General features: G+C 36.2%; 1 long non-coding RNA gene across 1 annotated transcript; it reads left to right on the plus strand.

Moving 5' to 3' along the window:
* The first annotated feature begins 8,203 nt into the window (after positions 1-8,203).
* Positions 8,204-11,524, plus strand: LOC115189821 (uncharacterized). The gene is made up of 3 exons (XR_003877002.1): positions 8,204-8,324; positions 8,969-9,011; positions 11,427-11,524. It is a non-coding gene; the product is annotated as an uncharacterized LOC115189821 (long non-coding RNA).
* Positions 11,525-11,847: the final 323 nt, after the last annotated feature.

An 11,847-nucleotide genomic window follows, 5' to 3' on the forward strand; every position in this document is an offset into this window, starting at 1 on the left:
ATATTATAATGGTGGTATAACTAGTAGAATATTATAATGGGTGGAATAACTAGTAGAATATTATAATGGTGGTATAACTAGCTAGTAGAATATTATAATGGTGATATAACTAGCTAGTAGAATATTATAATGGGTGGTATAACTAGTAGAATATTATAATGGGTGGTATAACTAGTAGAATATTATAATGGTGATATAACTAGCTAGTAGAATATTATAATGGGTGGTATAACTAGCTAGTATAATATTATAATGGTGGTATAACTAGCTAGTAGAATATTATAATGGTGGTATAACTAGTAGAATATTATAATGGGTGATATAACTAGCTAGTAGAATATTATAATGGTGGTATAACTAGCTAGTAGAATATTATAGTGGTGGTATAACTAGCTAGTAGAATATTATAATGGTGGTATAACTAGCTAGTAGAATATTATAATGGGTGATATAACTAGCTAGTAGAATATTATAATGGTGGTATAACTAGTAGAATATTATAATGGGTGATATAACTAGCTAGTAGAATATTATAATGGTGGTATAACTAGCTAGTAGAATATTATAGTGGTGGTATAACTAGCTAGTAGAATATTATAATGGGTGGTATAACTAGCTAGTAGAATATTATAATGGGTGATATAACTAGTAGAATATTATAATGGTGGTATAACTAGTAGAATATTATAATGGGTGGTATAACTACCTAGTAGAATATTATAATGGGTGGTATAACTAGTAGAATATTATAATGGGTGATATAACTAGTAGAATATTATAATGGTGGTATAACTAGTAGAATATTATAATGGTGGTATAACTAGTAGAATATTATAATGGGTGGTATAACTAGCTATTAGAATATTATAATGGTGATATAACTAGCTAGTAGAATATTATAATGGTGGTATAACTAGCTAGTAGAATATTATAATGGTGGTATAACTAGCTAGTAGAATATTATAATGGTGGTATAACTAGCTAGTAGAATATTATAATGGGAGAAATAACTAGCTAGTAGAATATTATAATGGTGGTATAACTAGCTAGTAGAATATTATAATGGGTGATATAACTAGCTAGTAGAATATTATAATGGTGATATAACTAGCTAGTAGAATATTATAATGGTGGTATAACTAGCTAGTAGAATATTATAATGGTGGTATTACTAGCTAGTATAATATTATAATGGTGGTATAACTAGCTAGTATAATATTATAATGGTGGTATAACTAGTAGAATATTATAATGGTGATATAACTAGCTAGTACAATATTATAATGGTGGTATAACTAGTAGAATATTATAATGGGTGGTATAACTAGCTAGTAGAATATTATAATGGTGGTATAACTAGTAGAATATTATAATGGTGATATAACTAGCTAGTAGAATATTATAATGGTGGTATAACTAGTAGAATATTATAATGGTGGTATAACTAGTAGAATATTATAATGGTGGTATAACTAGCTAGTAGAATATTATAATGGGTGATATAACTAGCTAGTAGAATATTATAGTGGTGGTATAACTAGCTAGTAGAATATTATAATGGGTGATATAACTAGTAGAATATTATAATGGTGGTATAACTAGCTAGTAGAATATTATAATGGTGGTATAACTAGTAGAATATTAAACTGGGTGGTATAACTAGCTAGTAGAATATTATAATGGTGGTATAACTAGTAGAATATTATAATGGTGGTATAACTAGTAGAATATTATAATGGTGGTATAACTAGCTAGTAGAATATTATAATGGTGGTATAACTAGTAAAATATTATAATGGTGGTATAACTAGTATAATATTATATTGGTGGTATAACTAGTATAATATTATAATGGTATATAACTAGTAATATTATAATGGTGGTATAACTAGTAATATTATAATGGGGTATAACTAGCTAGTAGAATATTATAATGGGTGATAAAAATAGTTAGGAATATTTTATAATGGTGGTATAACTAGCTAGTAGAATATTATAATGGTGGTATAACTAGTAGAATATTATAATGGGTGGTTATAACTAGCTATTAGAATATTATAATGGTGATATAACTAGTAGAATATTATATGGTGATATAACTAGCTAGTAGAATATTAAATGGTGGTATAACTAGCTAGTAGAATATTATAATGGTGGTATAACTAGTAGAATGTTATAATGGTGGTATAACTAGCTAGTAGAATATTATAATGGTGGTATTACTAGCTAGTAGAATATTATAATGGGTGATATAACTAGCTAGTAGAATATTATAATGGGTGATATAACTAGTAGAATATTATAATGGGTGGTATAACAAGCTAGTAGAATATTATAATGGGTGGTATAACTAGCTAGTAGAATATTATAATGGTGGTATAACTAGCTAGTAGAATTTTATAATGGGTGATATAACTAGCTAGTAGAATATTATAATGGGTGGTATAACTAGCTAGCAGAATATTATAATGGTGGTATAACTAGTAGAATATTATAATGGGTGGAATAACTAGTAGAATATTATAATGGTGGTATAACTAGCTAGTAGAATATTATAATGGTGATATAACTAGCTACTAGAATATTATAATGGGTGGTATAACTAGTAGAATATTATAATGGGTGGTATAACTAGTAGAATATTATAATGGTGATATAACTAGCTAGTAGAATATTATAAAGGGGTGGTATAACTAGCTAGTATAATATTATAATGGTGGTATAACTAGCTAGTAGAATATTATAATGGTGGTATAACTAGCTAGAATATTATAATGGGTGATATAACTAGCTAGTAGAATATTATAATGGTGGTATAACTAGCTAGTAGAATATTATAGTGGTGGTATAACTAGCTAGTAGAATATTATAATGGTGGTATAACTAGCTAGTAGAATATTATAATGGGTGTATAACTAGCTAGTAGAATATTATAATGGTGGATAACTAGTAGAATATTATAATGGGTGATATCAACTAGCTAGTGAATATTAAATGGTGGTATAACTAGCTAGTAGAATATTATAGTGGTGGTATAACTAGCTAGTAGAATATTATAATGGGTGGTATAACTAGCTAGTAGAATATTATAATGGGTGATATAACTAGTAGAATATTATAATGGTGGTATAACTAGTAGAATATTATAATGGGTGGTATAACTACCTAGTAGAATATTATAATGGGTGGTATAACTAGTAGAATATTATAATGGGTGATATAACTAGTAGAATATTATAATGGTGGTATAACTAGTAGAATATTATAATGGTGGTATAACTAGTAGAATATTATAATGGGTGGTATAACTAGCTATTAGAATATTATAATGGTGATATAACTAGCTAGTAGAATATTATAATGGTGGTATAACTAGCTAGTAGAATATTATAATGGTGGTATAACTAGCTAGTAGAATATATAATGGTGGTATAACTAGCTAGTAGAATATTATAATGGGTGAAATAACTAGCTAGTAGAATCTATAATGGTGGTATAACTAGTAGACTATATAATGGTGATATAACTAGCTAGTAGAATATTATAATGGTTGGTATAACTAGTAGAATATTATAATGGGTGGTTATAACTAGCTAGTAGAATATTATAATTGTGGTATAACTAGTAGCATATTATAATGGTGATATAAACTAGCTAGTAGACTATTATAATGGTGGTATAACTAGTAGAATATTCTAATGGTGGTATAACTAGTAGAATATTATAATGGTGGTATAACTAGCTAGTAGAATATTATAATGGGTGGTATAACTAGTAGAATATTATAATGGTGGTATAACTAGTAGAATATTATAATGGTGGTATAACTAGTAGAATATTATAATGGTGGTATAACTAGCTAGTAGAATATTATAATGGTGGTATAACTAGTAGAATATTATAATGGTGGTATAACTAGCTAGTAGAATATTATAATGGTGGTATAACTAGTAGAATATTATAATGGTGGTATAATAGGTAGAATTATAATGGTGGTATAACTAGCTAGTAGAATATTATAGTGGTGGTATAACTAGCTAGTAGAATATTATAATGGGTGATATAACTAGTAGAATATTATAATGGTGGTATAACTAGCTAGTAGAATATTATAATGGTGGTATAACTAGTAGAATATTATAATGGTGGTATAACTAGCTAGTAGAATATTATAATGGTGGTATAACTAGTAGAATATTATAATGGGTGGTATAACTAGCTATTAGAATATTATAATGGTGATATAACTAGCTAGTAGAATATTATAATGGTGGTATAACTAGCTAGTAGAATATTATAATGGTGGTATAACTAGCTAGTAGAATATTATAATGGTGGTATAACTAGCTAGTAGAATATTATAATGGGTGAAATAACTAGCTAGTAGAATATTATAATGGTGGTATAACTAGTAGAATATTATAATGGTGATATAACTAGCTAGTAGAATATTATAATGGTGGTATAACTAGTAGAATATTATAATGGGTGGTATAACTAGCTAGTAGAATATTATAATGGTGGTATAACTAGTAGAATATTATAATGGTGATATAACTAGCTAGTAGAATATTATAATGGTGGTATAACTAGTAGAATATTATAATGGTGGTATAACTAGTAGAATATTATAATGGTGGTATAACTAGCTAGTAGAATATTATAATGGGTGGTATAACTAGTAGAATATTATAATGGTGGTATAACTAGTAGAATATTATAATGGTGGTATAACTAGTAGAATATTATAATGGTGGTATAACTAGCTAGTATAATATTATAATGGTGGTATAACTAGTAGAATATTATAATGGTGGTATAACTAGCTAGTAGAATATTATAATGGTGGTATAACTAGCTAGTAGAATATTATAGTGGTGGTATAACTAGCTAGTAGAATATTATAATGGGTGATATAACTAGTAGAATATTAGATAATGGGTGGTATAACTAGCTAGTAGAATATTATAATGGTGGTATAACTAGTAGAATATTATAATGGTGGTATAACTAGCTAGTAGAATATTATAATGGTGGTATAACTAGTAGAATATTATAATGGTGGTATAACTAGTAGAATATTATAATGGTGGTATAACTAGCTAGTAGAATATTATAATGGTGGTATAACTAGTAAAATATTATAATGGTGGTATAACTACTATAATATTATAATGGTGGTATAACTAGTATAATATTATAATGGTGGTATAACTAGTATAATATTATAATGGTGGTATAACTAGTATAATATTATAATGGTGGTATAACTAGTATAATATTATAATGGTGGTATAACTAGTAGAATATTATAATGGTGGTATAACTAGCTAGTAGAATATTATAATGGTGATATAACTAGTAGAATATTATAATGGTGGTATAACTAGCTAGTAAAACATTATAATGGTGGTATAACTAGTAGAATATTATAATGGTGGTGTAACTAGGTAGTAGAATATTATAATGGTGATATAACTAGTAGAATATTATAATGGTGGTAAAACGAGTAGAATATTATAATGGTGGTATAACTAGCTAGTAGAATATTATAATGGTGGTATAACTAGCTAGTAGAATATTATAATGGTGGTATAACTAGCTAGTAGAATATTATAATGGTGGTATAACTAGCTAGTAGAATATTATAATGGTGATATAACTAGCTAGTAGAATATTATAATGGTGGTATAACTAGTAGAATATTATAATGGGTGATATAACTAGCTAGTAGAATATTATAATGGTGGGTTTAAACATGAACAGACAGACAGACTGTTATGGTTTAACACTGCCAGAGGTTTCAGTTATATACCCTTATGGTTTAACACTGCCAGAGGTTTCAGTTATATACCCTTATGGTTTAACACTGCCAGAGGTTTCAGTTATATACCCTTATGGTTTAACACTGCCAGAGGTTTCAGTTATATACCCTTATGGTTTAACACTGCCAGAGGTTTCAGTAATATACCCTTATGGTTTAACACCGCCAGAGGTTTCAGTTATATACCCTTATGGTTTAACACTGCCAGAGGTTTCAGTAATATACCCTTATGGTTTAACACTGCCAGAGGTTTCAGTAATATACCCTTATGGTTTAACACTGCCAGAGGTTTCAGTTATATACCCTTATGGTTTAACACTGCCAGAGGTTTCAGTTATATACCCTTATGGTTTAACACTGCCAGAGGTTTCAGTAATATACCCTTATGGTTAAACACTGCCAGAGGTTTCAGTAATATACCCTTATGGTTTAACACTGCCAGAGGTTTCAGTAATATACCCTTATGGTTTAACACTGAGGTTTCAGTTATATACCCTTATGGTTTAACACTGCCAGAGGTTTCAGTTATATACCCTTATGGTTTAACACTGCCAGAGGTTTCAGTAATATTCCCTTATGGTTTAACACTGAGGTTTCAGTTATATACCCTTATGGTTTAACACTGAGGTTTCAGTTATATACCCTTATGGTTTAACACTGAGGTTTCAGTTATATACCTTGTGGTTTAACACTGAGGTTTCAGTAATATACCCTTATGGTTTAACACTGCCAGAGGTTTCAGTAATATACCCTTATGGTTTAACACTGAGGTTTCAGTTATATACCCTTATGGTTTAACACTGAGGTTTCAGTTATATACCCTTATGGTTTAACACTGAGGTTTCAGTAATATACCCTTATGGTTTAACACTGCCAGAGGTTTCAGTAATATACCCTTATGGTTTAACACTGAGGTTTCAGTTATATACCCTTATGGTTTAACACTGAGGTTTCAGTTATATACCCTTATGGTTTAACACTGCCAGAGGTTTCAGTTATATACCCTTATGGTTTAACACTGCCAGAGGTTTCAGTTATATACCCTTATGGTTTAACACTGCCAGAGGTTTGAGATGTGGGGGGAGGGTAGGGGACATAGCTGTCCACACAGCAACCTGACTTTCCCCTGATGACATCACACCAGGAAGGAGTGTGTGTGTGTGGGGGTGGGGGGGGGGGGGGGGGGGGGGGCTGGTGACCTCTGACCCAATGTTCCAGAAAACAACTCTGAGCCCGTCTGCAGGCTGAGGCTTGATGGTATAGAGCTACGGCAAAACATGTTGAAGTCGTGTCAGGGAGAAGTTTTGCATTTTAGCTAACCCTAACCATTTTCCATTTTCTATTAGGCCAGTGATCCCTCTCTCTCATCTGTCCTTTCCTCTATTAGGCCAGTGATCTCTCTCTCTCTCCTGTCCTCTCCTCTATCAGGCCAGTGATCTCTCTCTCTCTCCTGTCCTTTCCTCTATCAGGCCAGTGATCCCTCTCTCTCTCCTGTCCTTTCCTCGTCTAGTGTTACTGATGCTTGAATAGTGGCATCATGGGTAAATCACTGCCAGCCCAAGCACATTCTATAGGGCTGTGGTACCCAGGTCTGGAAAACAACACAAACATGACAACAGTCGTCGTCCCCCCCCCCCAGCTGACATGACACCCCACAACACCCCTTCCCCCACCAGAGCCTCAGGGAAGGGCGTTGCCAGACCCCTGCAGCTACACCGTCCCCCCCCCCCCCAGCTGACATTACACCCCACGACACCCATTCCCCCACCAGAGCCTCAGGGAAGGGCGTCGCCAGACCCCTGCAGCCCGAACAGGTCGACCCATGGTGCCATGCAGCGTTTCTTTATTAGTGAGAGAGTGACACTTCTGACAGGCCGCTGCTGAATAGCTGCCATCTCTGAGACGTGTGGTCACACTGTAACATGGGAGGGTCACTGGACACACGTGCTGGCTATAATAGGGACCAGTGGGACAAATAACGGGACATCACACAGAGAGACAGAACCAGAGGACTCTACAGACACACAGAGAGACAGAACCAGAGGACTCTACAGACACACAGAGAGACAGAACCAGAGGACTCTACAGACACACAGAGAGACAGAACCAGAGGACTCTACAGACACACAGAGAGACAGAACCAGAGGACTCTACAGACACACAGAGAGACAGAACCAGAGGACTCTACAGACACACAGAGAGACAGACCCAGAGGACTCTACAGACACACAGAGAGACAGAACCAGAGGACTCTACAGACACACAGAGAGACAGAACCAGAGGACTCTACAGACACACAGAGAGACAGAACCAGAGGACTCTACAGACACACAGAGAGACAGAACCAGAGGACTCTACAGACACACAGAGAGACAGAACCAGAGGACTCTACAGACACACAGAGAGACAGAACCAGAGGACTCTACAGACACACAGAGAGACAGAACCAGAGGACTCTACAGACACACAGAAGGCTGCAGCCCACCAGATCTGGCCTCAGGTCAGTCCATCTACCTGCCTTGACTGGGACAGTAGCTTTATAGTAGGACAATATTGGAACCAAGGCAAAGAGTATATTGTATGTGCTTGTATTGGTAGTCGTAGATTAGTAGTACTGATGAGTATTGCAAGAGGAGGTTTAATGTGACTGAGTGTGGAGGTGTTGACAATACTAACTGGAAATATTTGTGTTTAACTGTGAATTTAATAACTGGGGGCCGTGTGTGTGTGTGTGTGTGTGTGTGTGTGTGTGTGTGTGTGTGTGTGTGTGTGTGTGTGTGTGTTTAGTGTTTAAATGTGTATTTACTAACTGGGGACTGTGTGTGTGTGTGTGTGTGTGTGTGTGTGTGTGTGTGTGTGTGTGTGTGTGTGTATCTGTGTATTTTCTAACTGCGGACTGTGTGTGTGTGTGTGTGTGTATTAACTGTGTGTGTGTGTATTAACTGTGTGTGTGTGTGTGTGTGTGTGTGTGTGTATTAACTGTGTGTGTGTGTGTGTGTATTAACTGTGTGTGTGTGTGTGTGTGTGTGTGTGTGTGTGTGTGTGTGTGTGTGTGTGTGTGTGTGTGTGTGTGTGTGTGTGTGTGTGTGTGTATTAACTGTACGTGTGTGTGTGTAGTGTAGTAACTGTGTCCTTCCTGTCCAGGATGGACCATGTCATTAAGTTTGAAGGGATTCCCATGTCTAAGGTAAGTGAACGCTGTTGTCAAACTTTAACAAAGACATGAGCATCTCATTGGGACGTACAGATTCACTCCTGGGTTCCTGTCCAGTCCGACTTCAGTGCCTTCAAGACAAACTGGGAACTCTGGGGGGGAAAAAAATAATCTCCAACTAGGAAAAATCATTTTGAACGGTCATCGAACTCGGAAACTCAGGCATCTTTCTACAGCTCCAACTTCCTGACCTGAAGATGACTGACGTCATGATTTGAACTTGTTTTTCCCCCGCTGAGTTCCCCGTTGTCTTAAAAACACAATCAGTCTCCTCCTCTAGTCCACGAGGGGGATGTTATGATGTCATGATATCATTCTGTAGTCCACGAGGGGGATGTTATGATATCATGATGTCATTCTGTAGTCCACGAGGGGGATGTTATGATATCATGATGTCATTCTGTAGTCCACGAGGGGGATGTTATGATGTAATTCTGTAGTCCACGAGGGGGATGTTATGATATCATGATGTCATTCTGTAGTCCACGAGGGGGATGTTATGATGTCATTCTGTAGTCCACGAGGGGGATGTTATGATATCATGATGTCATTCTGTAGTCCACGAGGGGGATGTTATGATATCATGATGTCATTCTGTAGTCCACGAGGGGGATGTTATGATGTCATTCTGTAGTCCACGGGGGGGATATCATGATGTCATTCTGTAGTCCACGAGGGGGATGTTATGATATCATGATGTCATTCTGTAGTCCACGGGGGGATGTTATGATATCATGATGTCATTCTGTAGTCCACGAGGGGGATGTTATGATATCATGATGTCATTCTGTAGTCCACGAGGGGGACGTTATGATATCATGATGTCATTCTGTAGTCCACAGGGGGATGTTATGATATCATGATGTCATTCTGTTGTCCACGGGGGAATGTCATGATGTAATTCTGTAGTCCACGAGGGGGATGTTATGATATCATGATGTCATTCTGTAGTCCACGAGGGGGATGTTATGATGTCATTCTGTAGTCCACGAGGGGGATGTTATGATATCATGATGTCATTCTGTAGTCCACGAGGGGGATGTTATGATATCATGATGTCATTCTGTAGTCCACGAGGGGGATGTTATGATGTCATTCTGTAGTCCACGGGGGGGATATCATGATGTCATTCTGTAGTCCACGAGGGGGATGTTATGATATCATGATGTCATTCTGTAGTCCACGGGGGGATGTTATGATATCATGATGTCATTCTGTAGTCCACGAGGGGGATGTTATGATATCATGATGTCATTCTGTAGTCCACGAGGGGGACGTTATGATATCATGATGTCATTCTGTAGTCCACAGGGGGATGTTATGATATCATGATGTCATTCTGTAGTCCACGGGGGAATGTCATGATGTCATTCTGTAGTCCACGAGGGGATGTAATGATATCATGATGTCATTCTGTAGTCCACGAGGGGATGTTATGATATCATGATGTCATTCTGTAGTCCATGGGGGGATGTTATATCATGATGTCATTCTGTAGTCCATGGAGGGATGTTATGATATCATGATGTCATTCTGTAGTCCACGGGGGATGTTATGATATCATGATGTCATTCTGTAGTCCACGAGGGGGATGTTATGATATCATGATGTCATTCTGTAGTCCATGAGGGGGGATGTTATGATATCATGTCATTCTGTAGTCCACGGGGGGATGTTATGATATCATGATGTCATTCTGTAGTCCACGGGGGGATGTTATGATATCATGATGTCATTCTGTAGTCCACGGGGGGATGTTATGATATCATGATGTCATTCTGTAGTCCACGAGGGGGATGTTATGATATCATGATGTCATTCTGTAGTCCACAAGGGGGATGTTATGATATCATTATGTCATTCTGTAGTCCACGGGGGGGATGTTATGATATCATGATGTCATTCTGTAGTCCACGAGGGGGATGTTATGATATCATGATGTCATTCTGTAGTCCACTAGGGGGATGTTATGATATCATGATGTCATTCTGTAGTCCACGAGGGGGATGTTATGATATCATGATGTCATTCTGTAGTCCACGGGGGGGATGTTATGATATCATGATGTCATTCTGTAGTCCACGGGGGGATGTCATGATGTCATTCTGTAGTCCATGGGGGGATGTTATGATATCATGATGTCATTCTGTAGTCCACGAGGGGGATGTTATGATACCATGATGTCATTCTGTAGTCCACGAGGGGGATGTTATGATATCATGATGTCATTCTGTAGTCCACAAGGGGGATGTTATGATATCATGATGTCATTCTGTAGTCCACGAGGGGGGTGTTATGATATCATGATGTCATTCTGTAGTCCGTGAGGGGGATGTGATGATGTCATTCTGTTGTCCATGAGAGGGATGTGATGATTTCATTCTGTAGTCCATGAGAGAGATGTGTAAGGAGGAGGACTATGCGTTCCTGGGAGAGAAGGAGAAAAGGCCCAAGGAGACAGAAACGCTGGGAGAAGACTGGAAGGAAGACAAGTGGAGAGGGTGAATATATACCTCTATCTCTCTCTCTCTAGGAGAGGGTGGATATCTACCTCTATCTCTCTCTCTAGGAGAGGGTGGATATCTACCTCTATCTCTCTCTCTAGGAGAGGGTGGATATCTACCTCTATCTCTCTCTAGGAGAGGGTGGATATCTACCTCTATCTCTCTCTCTCTAGGAGAGGGTGGATATCTACCTCTCTCTCTCTCTAGGAGAGGGTGGATATCTACCTCTATCTCTCTCTCTAGGAGAGGGTGGATATCTACCTCTATCTCTCTCTCTCTAGGAGAGGGTGGATATCTACCTCTAT

This window comes from Salmo trutta, unplaced genomic scaffold (genome assembly GCF_901001165.1).
Source record: "Salmo trutta unplaced genomic scaffold, fSalTru1.1, whole genome shotgun sequence".
NCBI classification, from domain to species: Eukaryota; Metazoa; Chordata; class Actinopteri; order Salmoniformes; family Salmonidae; genus Salmo; species Salmo trutta.